Source organism: Chiloscyllium plagiosum, chromosome 9, assembly GCF_004010195.1.
Source record: "Chiloscyllium plagiosum isolate BGI_BamShark_2017 chromosome 9, ASM401019v2, whole genome shotgun sequence".
NCBI classification, from domain to species: Eukaryota; Metazoa; Chordata; class Chondrichthyes; order Orectolobiformes; family Hemiscylliidae; genus Chiloscyllium; species Chiloscyllium plagiosum.
The window spans coordinates 48259041-48272937 of NC_057718.1; the positions used below are offsets into that span (position 1 = coordinate 48259041).

A 13897-nucleotide genomic window follows, 5' to 3' on the forward strand; every position below is an offset into this window, starting at 1 on the left:
CTTAAACTGAACAGTGTGGTGATTGTCACGAGGTCAGCCAGGTAGACCTCATAGAATATGAGTCCCCTGATTTGGGTTGTTTAATTTGGTCCAATCGGGGAGTCCTGACTGACAGAAACAGGAGTACCAGCCTCTGTGGAGTTATTTCAAACAGGTTCCATGGTGGAGGGACAATCCGCTCTGCCAGATGTGTGCCCAGAGGTGAAGATAGAAATTTCAGAGAAATATGTCTTCTTATGATTATTTTTTGCTTAATTTGTCCTGTAATTTTAGTCAGTTTTAATATCTGAAGTGAACTAATACGTTCACCGTTTAAACTGAAATAAAAAGCAAAACAAAATAATGCACCTACCAATTTTTTTTCATTGCTTGATATTCCTCCTGAAACAGCTGATTGACTTGACACTGAGTGTTGCTATTCAGAGCTTTCATACAGCTCTTCAACCAACTTAAATGAGTCTATCAGTCAGTTATTAGATTCCAGATGGTACACTCACTCTGATTAATGTGATTACTAACATTATTGCTCTTCCCTTGTCAACAGCAGTGGGAACTCCTCACACAATAGTTTATAAACAGCTCTAATTCAACCTTAATGGAAATTAATTGTTTTTCTTTTGCCATTGTCAGTTTGAGTATTTTACTTTTAACCACAATTGCTCCAACCACAGTAGTAATTGGACAAAACAACAATGAACTGAAAACAAGTAGGAAAGGAAATGCAAAAGAAAAATATCCAGAACTGAAATTGTAATGAAGAGTATTCAGCATGGATACTGAAAGGAAAGGTTATGTCCAACAAGTTTTATTGCACTCTTTGAAGTAACGTAATGGGTTGATAAAGGTAATGCAACAGCAGTTTCCTTAAATTACATATCGCCAAATAGAGATGAAATATGATTTAAATAGACTGACCTAAACAGTAAATGTAATACATTTTGGTTTCCAAATTGACCTTTGATAAAGGTCAATTCATCACTAAAGCCAGAACAAGTAGCAGTACGGATAACAAACTGGCAACAAAACATGTAGTTAAAAGTAGTTATCAAATTTTCAAATAATGAAAAGTGATGGACCATAAAAATTGGTGCTATGATGACTGTTGCCATTGTCTACATGAATTTGAGAAGTGGCAGAGCAACTTCAAAATTTTTCATACAATAAAGGCCAAATACTGGCATGCTGAAAATTTGAAATTAAAATTGAAAATGCAAGAGAAATTCAGGTAGTATCCATAGAGAGAGAAATAGTTAAATGTTTCAAGTCAAATGATTCTTCTTCAGAACCTGAAGAAGTAATATTGAACTCGAAACGTTAACTCTTTTCTCTCCACAAATGTCACTAGGCCTGCTGAGTTTCTCCAGCAATTTCTGAACTTAATTCAAAATTTGCAGATGGCCCCAAATTGATAGGGCAGAGTGTAGTTAATTACAAAAGAGTACTGTGGGGAAGCACTATTGAAAATGCAGAATAGTTGTGTAATAGGCAAATGAAGTTGAATGTTGATCAATGTAAGGAATGCATTTTTGTAGAATCATAGAGTCATAGAGATGAGCAGCATGGAAATAGACTCTTCGGTCCAACCTGTCCATGCTGACCAGATATCCTAATCTATCTAGTTCCATTTTCCAGCACTTGGCCCATACCCCTCTAAATCCTTCCTATTCATATACCTATTCAGATGCCTTTTGAAATGTTTTTTAATCGTATCAGCCTCCACCACTTCCTCCACCACATTCTATACATGCACTCCTCTGTGTGTGAAAAAGTTGCCCCTTAGGTCCATTTTAAATTTTTCCCCTCTCACTCTAAACCTATGCCCTCTAGTTCTGGACTTCCCTCCCCAGGAAAAAAAAACTTCTTGGAGGTTAGAATCTAAACAAAGAAGAACAGAGGGCTCAGGATAGAACAAATACACAAACACCAAAAACAGTAACAAAAGTTATTGGATTATTAAAAGAAAATGAAAATGTTGAATAGGATTGTAAAACAGGGAAGTTAGTTCAAATTTTGTTGATCCTTGATTAGATTGCACATAGATTGCAGGGATCATTTCTGGTCTTCATAACATAGAAAAAGACATGGGGGCTCTGGAGAGAGTATAAAAATTGTTTACCTTAATGATCCCAAAATTGATAGATTACACCCATCAGTAAATACTAAAACGGCTCATTTCCCAAGAAAAAGGAGTGAAGATAACATAATAGAGATCTTTAATTTTATGAAACAGTTTGTGAGTGTAGATACAGAGCATTTTTCACCTGCAAGTGAAGTCAGATTAGGGGCCATTAAAGAAGATAGTCCCACTAAAATACAATAGGGAATTCAGAAGAAACCTCATTTCTCAGGGGGTGTCTAGGATTGCAATTTGTAATGAATGGTTGGGACAACTTGTACGGATGCATTTATGGGGGAACTAGTGAGCACATTTGGGAGAAAGGAATAGAAGGACATTCTGATGGGGTTAGATTGGGGTGGCAGTAGGCTCATGTATATTGAAGTGGAAAATATTTCCATTTTGTCCTAACAAGAACAAAAAAGGCAAAAAGGAAATTAAATAGGAAACGAAAATGTGAGACAAAGGTTAAAACAACTATTTAAAAAAAATCAATAGTAGACAAAGTTAAAAATCACACTACACCAGTTAATAGTCTAGCAGGTTTATTTGGAAGCACTAGCTTTCGGAGTGCTGATCCTTCATCAGGTGGATGTGTGATTTTTAACTTTGTCCACCCGAGCCCAACACCAGCTCATCCACATTCAATCTATAGTAGCTAGAAGATGATGAAAAGCCTCTTGTAAATACTAATGAGGATTATTTCAAAATCTTGAGTCCCGACTTTTTGATTTTCTCATAACAATTTATAATCCAGTTTAGAAACAGAAGCAAGGTTTAATATATTAGACAACAATCCAACCATCATCAATTTGATTCTAAGAACCGCACTTTTCGATCTGGGAAGCAATTGATGATATCTACTTAATGATCCATGTCCTAATTTCATGCTGATGAAACAAGATAAAGATGACTAATTGCGTGTTTGTTTGGACGTGCATGAATTCTCGCCTACCTTATCGCACCATGACTGCAAAATCAGCCAGTCCCTTTCTATCCAAGGTTGTGCAACAGACAAAGCTCATTGTGGAAATCGGCTTAGACAGTCTCTATAGCAACTGCGAATCATAACAGAAGAGTGAGGGCTTCATCAGTGAATCATCTTCGTGATGGTGAAACAGAAGCAAACAAGTCCTGAGAAGGAGGACTCTTGCCGTTCTCTTTCTAACTTGGTCTGCCCAACACTTTTAATTTGAACATCAATACTCGAAATCCCTGCAATGGGATCCGATTGAATATTCCACAACCCAGGCAGATCAGCGCACTTTCAGATGGCTTCTAAATAAGGGGGCTCGGGTCTTGACGACAGTAAGTGATGCACTTTGTTTATTATCTGTAATGTTAGTGTTTGCGAACTCATCCGCTCTGTTTATAGAAATACTTTCCAAACTGTGGTGCAGTCAATTGTAAACTATTGTTCCTTTTGATTTGTTTCCATTTGAAATTGAGGTTTACCTTTTGGTATTATTACCCAAAGGAGAGAGAAAAAGTAGTAAAATGAAACCCACAATATGATAAAGTAAAATTCCATCTCCATAATATAATTTGCCTAATAACGACTCTATATTAACTAATGCCAATCAGCATAGGGTCGGTGAATATCTTGTGTTCTGCGACTGAAGGCAGACTACTCAGTGATGAGCCAGTTTAAAAGGTGTGTGGACATTTATCTGAATAGCGATTCAGATTCCATATTGAGGGAAGGCTGGCTTCATCAGAATAAGGCTGCCCGGGTGGAATGGGAAAATCTGTAAATGAATAAAATGACATTGGATCAGTGGGAGCTGTTCAAATAGATTTTAACGTATTACAGAAGAAATTTAAACTGGTTAGGGTTAAGAATTCAATTTGCCAATGACGTAATCGTGGGTAGCTAAAGTCACATTAGACAATATCAAATTGGGGGAAAAATTATATAAAACTGAAAACTAAAACAGATCCCAAGGTTAAAAAAAAGACAAATATCGATATTAAGCGTTACAAAAAGGGGTCGTGGAAAGAAAATGGCATGAGATTTCAAAAGCATTCTGATTATTTATAAATGAATTAGGAAAATAGACAGGTCAAGAGTAATTTAGGCCTCATTCACAAAATCATTGATCAGCTTATGAAAAGAAATACGGACATGCTGAATAATTACTTTGCATCACGACTTACAGGAAAAGGAGAGGAAAGTGTGTTGGACGTCCTAAAGTCATTATATAGATTAGGGACTCACCAAAGTGAACATTCAAATTAATAGCAATGAACACCTGGAGGTATGCCATGTATTTATATTGTCTCTCCATGTACTTCCTACCAAAACAAATCATCCTACGTTTATATAGAGTCATAGAGATATATAGCATGGAAAAAGACCCTTTGGTCCAACATCTCCATGCCAACCAGATATCCCAACCCAATCTAGTCCCACTTGCCAGCACCCGGCCCATATCCATCCAAACCCTTTCTATTCATATACCCAATCGGATGCCTTTTAAATATTGCAATTGTACCAGCCTCCACCACTTACTCTGTGTGAAAAAGTTGCCCCTTAGGGCTCTTTTATATCTTTCCTCTCTCACCCTAAACCTTTGCCCTCTACTTCTGGACTACACCACCCCAGGGAAAAGACGTATCCACGCATCTCATGATTTTATAAACCTCTATAAGGTCATCCCTCAGCCTCCGATGCTGTAGGGAAAACAACCCTAGACTATTCAACCTCTCCCTATGGCTCAAATCCTCCAACCCTGGCAACATTCTTGTAAATCTTTTCTGAACCCTTTCAAGTTATACAACATCCTTCCTGTAGGAAAGAGACCAGAATTGCATGCAATATTCCAAAGGTGGCCTAACCAATGTCCTGTATGGCCGCAACATGACTTCCCAATTCCTGTACTCAATACTCTGACCAATAAAGGAAAGCATACCAACATCTTCTTCACTATCCTATCTACCTGCAACTGTACTTTCAAGGAGCTATGAACCTGCACTCCAAGGCCCCTTTGTTCAGCAACACTCCCCAGGACCTTACCATTAAGTGTAAAAGTCCTGCTAAAATTTGCTTTCCTAAAATACAGCACCTTGCATTTATCTAAATTAAACTCCATCTGCCACTCCTCAGCCCATTGGCCCATCTGATCAAGATTCCGCTGTAATCTGGGGTAACCTTCTTCGTTGTCCACCATACCTCCAATTTTGGTGTCATTTGCAAACTTACTAACTACACCTCTTATATGCATTGAAATTAATGCTATTTGCCTGCCTATTCCACAAAATCATGGATTCATCGATGTTTACAACAGTGAACTGTGATGATCAACAAAGTTTTGACTACACTAACTCCACTTTCCAGTTTTTGGTTTGTAGTTCTGGAGGCTATGGCAACAGAATTGAATAACTAAGTATTGCTTAAATGTTTATGAGTGTGTCTGACTCAACCGCTCTTTCAGCAGTGAGCTCCAGACTCTCATCACCCTCTGAAAAATAATTCCATTCAACTCTCCTTTTAGCCTTCAACTACTTCCAACATATATTTTTCCCTTATGAATTTAACAAATGTGCCATGTATAGGGTGAAAAACAATTTTAATACATAGCTATGTATATATATATTCAGTGACTGTTTTAGACTCACAGCAATCATGTAACTGGACTGAGCAATAATCTACCACAAATTTCTCAGGTGTCAATGTCAGAAAATCACCATTTCATGCAGGTCCTGGTGGGTCTGGAATATTAAATATTATGGTATAATCTGACAGTGGCATTAATTTCAAAGGGAAAAGAAACCTTTCAACAGATAGAATTGCAAGCTACACATATCCTACAGAATATGTTCATGACTTTCCATGTAGCCAACAGTCTGTGGTTCATTCCGGGTTCACCTGCAATGTCAACATTTATCTCAATGCTTCTCCCCTTCTAGTAATAGTTTCTCGGTCTCATGGTTCCAGTTGCCTTTTTAACCAGACAGTTTTCGAACAGAGGTTAGTTTAGGAGTCAGCATTGCATCATTCAGCGTCTTCTGACAATATCAACATGACCCTTTCCAGGTTACAAGGGAAAAGCCTCTGACCCTTAAAGACACCTGTCTGTAGTTGTGGTCTCTGCAAATACAATATCCATCAAAACAGTGAAGCAGAATTCATATGTCAGTAAAACATCAAACTGCGACATGAGAACTTGCTCCTCGTCCAAACCATTAGACTCCTCCACCCAATAACACAAGTGTCTCTATGCAAGTAATTGCTTTGAGTTAATTCTCTGTGAAGCTGTTTATTTTCTTATCCCTTATCTTGACCCTCTCTCTCAAGGTCAGTTTGAAACCTTATTTCTGTTTTTTTTTATGAAGCCTTTTCATTCCAAATTCAAATCTTTTGCTCTTATTTATCTCTTTCTTGTTTGAACTATTTCATTTATTTTTCTTGCTGCTTCCACTGCGATTGAATTTTAGCTTATTCAGATTAATTACTATTTAGATTTATTTTCATCCTTCCATTTGCAAATGTTTTAACACCAATTATGTCTGTTTTTTGTTTCTGCTTTAAATTCCGGTTGAAACGTTTCTGCTGATACTAGCAAACCAGACCTTTTTATTTTCTGCAATTCTTTCAGGGATAAATCTACCTTGCTTCTCCAGAAAAGTTGGAACAGCTGGCAAAGCCATTACGGTAGGCGTACAAAATTCACTATGAAATCTCAGCAGGTCCTGGCACCTTTTTGCAGACTTCAGTTCCTGCAAGAGCCACTCAAATTGTATTATGATCTCTGTTGAGAAGCCAAATTTATGTTCCAGTTTGGATGGAGATCAGTACTTCGTCTACAAAAATAAACATTGAGATTGCGGGCAATTGCTGAAGTAATAAAGTCACAAGATTCTATAGCTCTGAACAAAAATAAACTTAACAATACAAAGTAAGAACAGCATATCAACCTAAAAACATTATTTATATATATATATAATATATTTTATGTATATTATCAGTTTAAAGAGCATATGTGCTCTAACATTCAGAATTGACTGGGTTACCAGGAGTACATTAAATGGCTGATGTCCTCAAGACAGATCCTACCCATTTCTCAGCAGTCCCCCAGTGTTAGACACACTGTGGGTAACCAAATCTAATGAAACATTGCCTCCTTTACAAAGGATTCAAATTCTTCACTTTAGAAGACCTAGATTGGGAACTCCCCCAAATGCTACTTCAATGATTACACATGTTCAGTCTTTTCACCTGTGACTGTGTTGCATTCGAATTTTGAGGCTGCATGCCACTCATGGGCACTGTTATTAAACAGCTAGCTTCACTAAGCTAGCACTATCCCTGGGATGTCTTTGAGTTCAAATATTTCTCAGTTGTGCCAAGCTGTTATTGCGTATGGGCTTCCTTCGTCCCCATTCTCAGCTGCATTGAACTATCAATGGCTTTCAGGGACTTCTTCCCTTAACTGCCTGGAGTCTGCTACACTTGAGTGACCTGAAGCCAGTTCTTTACTTCAGCAGTCCTGCAGCTTTAACCTATCATGACCTTCTTCTAGCAAACACACACCCAGATTCGTTGAAACTATAGGGTTGTCTTAAGCTCCATCTGTCTCCATGATGACACTGCACGATGCCTTTCAACTTGACCTTTAAAGTTGACTATTCCTACTTGCAATTTCTTTTTCAATGAATTTGGAAGTTTTACACCCTTTCAAAGTTTTCTGTTTTTAAGCAAGTTTTGTTCTAATGCTCAACCCCAACAAATCCTTCTATTCTGATTGTATCAAGCAAACATGTGTAGCCTCTTAAAGTAACATGAGCCAATGTTTGAAATATACCAAACATCAATGTGCTTCAATTGTAATTATCCCACTTTCTACTATTAAACATTTATCCTCAAAACTAAAAAATTATGTGCTAAAACATAATCAATCATTGACAATATGTATATTCAGGAATATTTAATACCTAGCCCTGTCCTTCATGGAACCAGGTCACTGTTATAGCCACAACATCAACATCATATTTGCACATGTCTATGTACATATGCAACTCACCAATCTTACCACAAGTTCCTGTACATACATGGACATTAACCCAACTTAGACTATCACTCACTTCCATCCAATGATGCCCCACAACTTATTCTATTTTATTCTATTGTTATTTTATTGTTACTCTATTCTAGTACTGTAAATCTCTCAATGTTCTGTATGGCTTTGTCTTGAGGATGATTATGAAACTGTCATTGATTGTCAGGAAAAACCCATCTGGTTCACTAATCACTAATACACTAATACTTTAGGAAAGAAAACCGCTGTCCTTACCTGGTCTGGCCTACATGTGACTCCAGACCGACAGCAATGTGATTGATTCTTTAACTGTCCTGTGGCCAATTAAGGATGGGCAATAAATGCTGACCCAGCCAGTGGTGCCTGCATCCCATGAAAGAATAAACAAAGTCTTCCTCCCTAATATTTCCTCTTGATTCCCGCATCACTACCAAGTAACCTCAACCCATCCACAATAGCATGAACAAATTGTCTTGCAAGAAAGTCATATCGGCCACGACCTTATCTATATGCTCACATGTATACATTTATTAAGAGTGAGAAAAATGTAATTATCTAATTTTGCATTGTTGGGCATTATGGGGACAAACTATCTTAAGTTACATTTTTTATAATTGATATAGATACAGTTATATTGTACTCTTATTTATTAAATCTTTATTAATCGTTTGTATTTATGGAATAAAACTATGCCAAATGCCTTTATTAGTCAAAACTCAACACTATAAGCTTTTGTTTAAACAACAGATGCCTCACACATAAACCAAGCTGCTGGAACAGCCATTGGCTAGAATTAAAACAATTTGAAAAACAATGTTGGAATATTATACAGAAGAATGAGATACTGACTTGAACAAACCCAATTGTTGTCAAATTGTATTGTCATGAGATTAACAGAGGATTTCAAATAATGACCGAACAGTCACAGTTATGTTTTGCATCCTAATTTTAATTGGACATTCTCTGAAATATTTACTGCAATTTATAAAATTCTTTCACCTGTTCTCCCAGATTCTCAAAAAATTACTCACTATTGTAGAAGTCTGCTACTTTTCTACATAAAGCAGATCTTTCCACTTCCCTCCTATTATTCTAACTCCCAAAAGCTGAAAGCATCCAGAAAAACTATTTCAATGATCTATGCTCAACCCACTTTCGCTTCACACAAGATAGTTTTCAAAAATCTCAATCACTCCCATCTATAACAATTTTCTTAACACCATATCCACCCTTTGAACCAGCTATTAGTCAATGTTTTTGATCTACTATATCCATGAAGTGCTCTCTGTGAGATGGCACTGAGAAGTGAGTGACCGGAATTGTGGCACCCAATATATTAGCTCTTGACACTCTTCTCTTGCCAAGACATGAGATTCAGAGCCTAGGTCTGAAGTCCATCCTGTGGAAGCACTGAAAAGGGTGCAAAGGATGAATATTTTATGCTGCTCTCTAGAGAATCATTGGTATCTGTGTAATCCCCTTGCAACCCACTGGCGCCAGGAACAGATATAGTAAAGATACTGGTCAGTTTTAGTACATTCCAAAACATCTACCTCAGGGCTGAGAGGTGACAAAATTCTGCTTTTATATTGTACCTTTAACATAGTAAAAGAATAAGATCATTGTTGATAACTAGGAATGAACGCACAGAAAGAGGCATCAGGATAAACGGTCAAAATCTGGTCAAACAGGCAGGGTCTAAGAAGCATTTTAAAAGGAGGAATGTTAGAAGGGTTTAGAGAAGGAATGCTAGAGTTTAGCAGAAAACCAACTAGTTCAAAAGTCTTCTATTGAAACAGTGGCATTTTCAATGTCAGAAGCCACCAGTGTCAGAAAAGCAGCTCTTTAATGCTGCAGAAGTATTTTAGGCTGTTATAGGTTCTAGCATGTTGATGGAGTTGTGGGACGTCCTCTGCATGGTGTTGCAGATCCTAGTAGTAAATACTAGCCACTTGTTTGTTTCTTTCAAAATGTATCTACACACCTCTTTACAATTAAAATCAAAGCAAAATATTAGAGCTACTGGAAGTCTAAAATAAAAACTAAGAATGTTGTTTCAAAGGGTCGCCCCTGGGCTTCTTGGCTAATATTGGTTATTTCTTGTACCTTCTGTGGTGGGGTTAAGGGTGGTACTTTTCCTGCCTTTAACATTTTGGTCTTTGTTGTTATGAGTGCTCAGTGTTTTGCTCCCTGATGGTGCTTCACATGTATAAACTATTCTTCCCCCCAAAGTGGTTGCCTTTGTTCTGGTGCCTGGGCAATGTGTGCTTTGATGCAATTGGTGATGAAGTGGCAAATGTGCTTCAGGCAGCTAATTATTCAGACGAGCAGTTTGGATGGTCGCAATCTGGCCATTGTTGTCCGCTGCTCAATCACTTGTTAATGTGTTTGTGTGGATATTGTGATGATGCTGTGGCTTTGAGAGGTTCTTTTTTTGAAGAGTGCTTTTAAGGCAGAGGTACCGAGCAGTCTACCAGAGCCACTAGACTAAACAGCTTGATAGGCCTCATTGTTTATTTTTAAAGTTGGAACAATAGAATCAATGTGTGTGAATTCTGTTAAATTCCCACAGAACCAGGATCTTTAGTTTAACTTTCAGCATGTGCTGCTGGGTTGTGAAGAGCTGTCCCTTCTCCAGCTTTCAGCTGTGGCAAAGAGGATTCTCTCTCAGAAATGTCTTTTGATGTTCTTTCTTCCTGGATTGTTTTCTGAATTTGCCTTTTGCCAAGGGAGTAATCATGGGATATAGCTATACTGGAACTGTTAATTAGTAATAGTTACTGCATCTGTTGTTCTATTGCATTTTCCATTTGAGTTACATTATTCCAAGCCCTTCCTTTCTGTTGTTTATATTTTAACTAAAGTAGATGAATAAAATGTGTTTTGCTTTAAATCTGATAGTTTAGCAAATTGAATTGAATCAGCAGCACTTCATATTTACCTTTCTTGAGAGAAGAAAAGTGAAGGTCTAGACCCATCTTCTCAATTACTATAGGGGTTTGGTCAGGCCCATAACAATATCCAACAGGATTTTGCCCATTACATTTGACAGTCATGATGTCTATTTATTTTCACTGTCTGAATTTATGTGTGAAGAATGAACATTTGAAAGTTATTGATGGATTACTGGCATCGTCCTGCTACTTGACTCCTAACTTCTGGAAAAAGGAAGGTGAAAATTGGAAGCGAACATGAAATTAATTTTAATACTGTAAGGAACCACATTTATTTTTCCTTTCTGAATTATGAACTAGAGAACAGAAATTTGACATTGCTATTTGGCTTAAAAGTACAGGAGTTGTATTATCTGCAACCTGAAGATCAAGTGGGATTGAGTGGTGTGCACTCTAGTGATACAAGATTATGGGCACAATCTTACAGGAGTCTGAATGACTTGGGCGATGGCAAGATTTCTGGCAGAATTGGACAAGTCCAGTGAGGTTATCTTGATGTTTGGAACTTCTCATTGCTTGGCAAAAGCATAAAAGATGCATTGAAGACGTTTCTCACTTAGCAGCAGAGAGTAGCCAATTAATGAGGTTATTCTTGTTAAGGCAGTTCATTTTATGAATGGCAATAGATTTACAAAGGGAAAGATGCAATGAGACCTGGGTGTCCTTGCACATCAGTTGCTGAAAGTAAGTATGCAGATTCAGCAGGTGGTGAAGAGGGTAAGCGTTATGTTGGCCTTCAAAGTGAAAAGGATTTGAATTCAGGAGCATGGATAACTTGCTGCAATTGTATGGGGCCTTGCTAAGATCACATCTGGAGCACTGTGTGTAATTTTGGGCTGCTTACCTGAGGAAGGATGTTCTGGCTATGCAGAAAACGCAACAAAGGCTTACTAGACAGATTCCTGGTTGGCAGGACTGATGTATGAAGAGAGACAGGGACAGTCAGGATGATCTTCACTAGAGTTTAGAAGAATGTGGGGGTACTCATAGAGACTGATAAAAATTCTAACAGGAGTAAACATTGGTAAATGCAGGAAGGATATTCTTGATCAAAGTTTGTGAGAAGATTTGTAGCTCGGGTGCTCGTTGTTGTGGTTCTGTTCGCCGAGCTGGGAATTTGTGTTGCAGACGTTTCGTCCCCTGTTTAGATGACATCCTCAGTGCTTGTGAGCCTCCTGTGAAGCGCTTCTGTGATCTATCCTCCGGCATTTGTAGTGGTTTGAATCTGCCGCTTCCGGTTGTCAGTTCCAGCTGTCCGTTGCAGTGGTCGGTATATTGGGTCCAGGTCGATGTGCTTATTGATTGAATCTGTGGATGAGTGCCATGCCTCTAGGAATTCCCTGGCTGTGCTCTGTTTGGCTTGGGGATATGCAAACAGTGAAGTTGGTAGGGCGAGCTGAGAGGTCAGTTAAGAAAGCATTATGGGTCCTGACTAAGTAGAAAGCCAAGAAGTTATGATTAGCCTTTTTATAAAGTTCTTGTTTGGCCTAAACTGGAATCCTGTTCTGACAGCACGCTTTGGGGAGACATTATAGATGATGCAGAAAAAATCCACAGAATAGGTCCGGGCACTGGGCGTATTCACCTTGGATATGAGAAGTTGAGAGGAGATTTGATCAAGGTGTTCAAAATCATGAGGCATTTAGGTGGAGATGATGGAAAGATTGATAACAAGTATATTTGGCAAAGAATGGTGATATGGCTAATGTATTTCAGTGATAAGTGGTCAAGATCTGAAATGCACTGTCAAGAGTGCAGTGGAGGCAGATTTCGAATGTGGCTTTGAAAAGAGATCATTATGTAAAGCAATATAATTTGCAGGCCTGCAGGGAGAAGGTGGGGATGTGGGACTAAGCGTGTTGTTCTTGAGTGATTTTTGCAGACTCAGGAGTGAATGACCTCCTGCAGTGCTGTAAGTGCCTTGTGATTCTGAATCTTTTTAATCTTGCTGTTTTAGCACATGGTTGGGTAGTGGCAAGTATATTTCTGCGGAGCAGATTGTGCCAATATCTGCTTCCCTTTGAAAATGTATTGAGTAGGTTTGAGTTGTAGTAGCCACACACGCAGATGATAAGCAACATGAATTTGACTGGGACAACACTAATATTATAGGACAAGCCAAACAGAGAACAGCCAGGAAATTCCTAGAGGCATGGCACTCATCCACAGATTCAATCAATAAGCATATCGACCTGGACCAATATACCAACCACTGCAATGGACAGCTGGAACTGACAACCGGAAGCAGCAGATTCAAGCCACTACAAATGCTGGAGGAAAGATCACAGAAGCGCTTCACAGGAGGCTCCCAAGCACAGAGGATGTCACCTAGACAGGGGGCGAAATGTCTGTAACACAAAATTTCCCAGCTCGGTGGATATTCTTGATCATCAAGGAGTCTAGAACCAGAGGTCATAGTCTAAAGATACATGGTAGGTCACTTAAGACTGAGATAAAGGGAAATCTCTTCCCCCAGAGAGTTCAGTCTTTGGAATTCACTGTTACAGAAAGTAGCTGAGGCAAAATGATTGAATGTTTTCAGGAAGGAATTAAATGTAGTCCTTATGGCTGAAGGGATCAAAGGGTTTGGGGTAAAAATGGGAACAGGATAGTGAGTTGGAGGTCAGGCAGCATCTGAGGAGCAGGAAAATCGATGTTCGGGCAAAAGGCCACATCTTTTTATTTCCTTTGTTTTTGGACAGTACACTGGAAAAGGAAGCTATTACTTTAAAGCAAGGTGACTGTGCAAATAGATGCAGTTTTTAAAATTGTTCTCTGGAGCACATTGT

At 38.4% G+C, this 13897-nt stretch overlaps 1 protein-coding gene across 4 annotated transcripts in view; it reads left to right on the top strand.

Annotated features, from left to right (window-relative positions):
- The first annotated feature begins 3216 nt into the window (after window positions 1-3216).
- rd3 (retinal degeneration 3, GUCY2D regulator) overlaps window positions 3217-13897 on the top strand; it is a 28206-nt gene continuing 17525 nt past the window's right edge. The window contains exons 1-2 of one of the 4 annotated variants that reach the window (XM_043695891.1): window positions 3217-3424; window positions 6715-6770. The gene's annotated coding sequence lies outside the window, so the exon portion shown is untranslated. Of the gene's footprint in view, window positions 3425-6714; window positions 6771-6912; window positions 7015-11264; window positions 11366-13897 lie in introns of those variants that run through there. The other 3 variants (XM_043695890.1, XM_043695893.1, XM_043695892.1) reach the window with 3 other exon arrangements.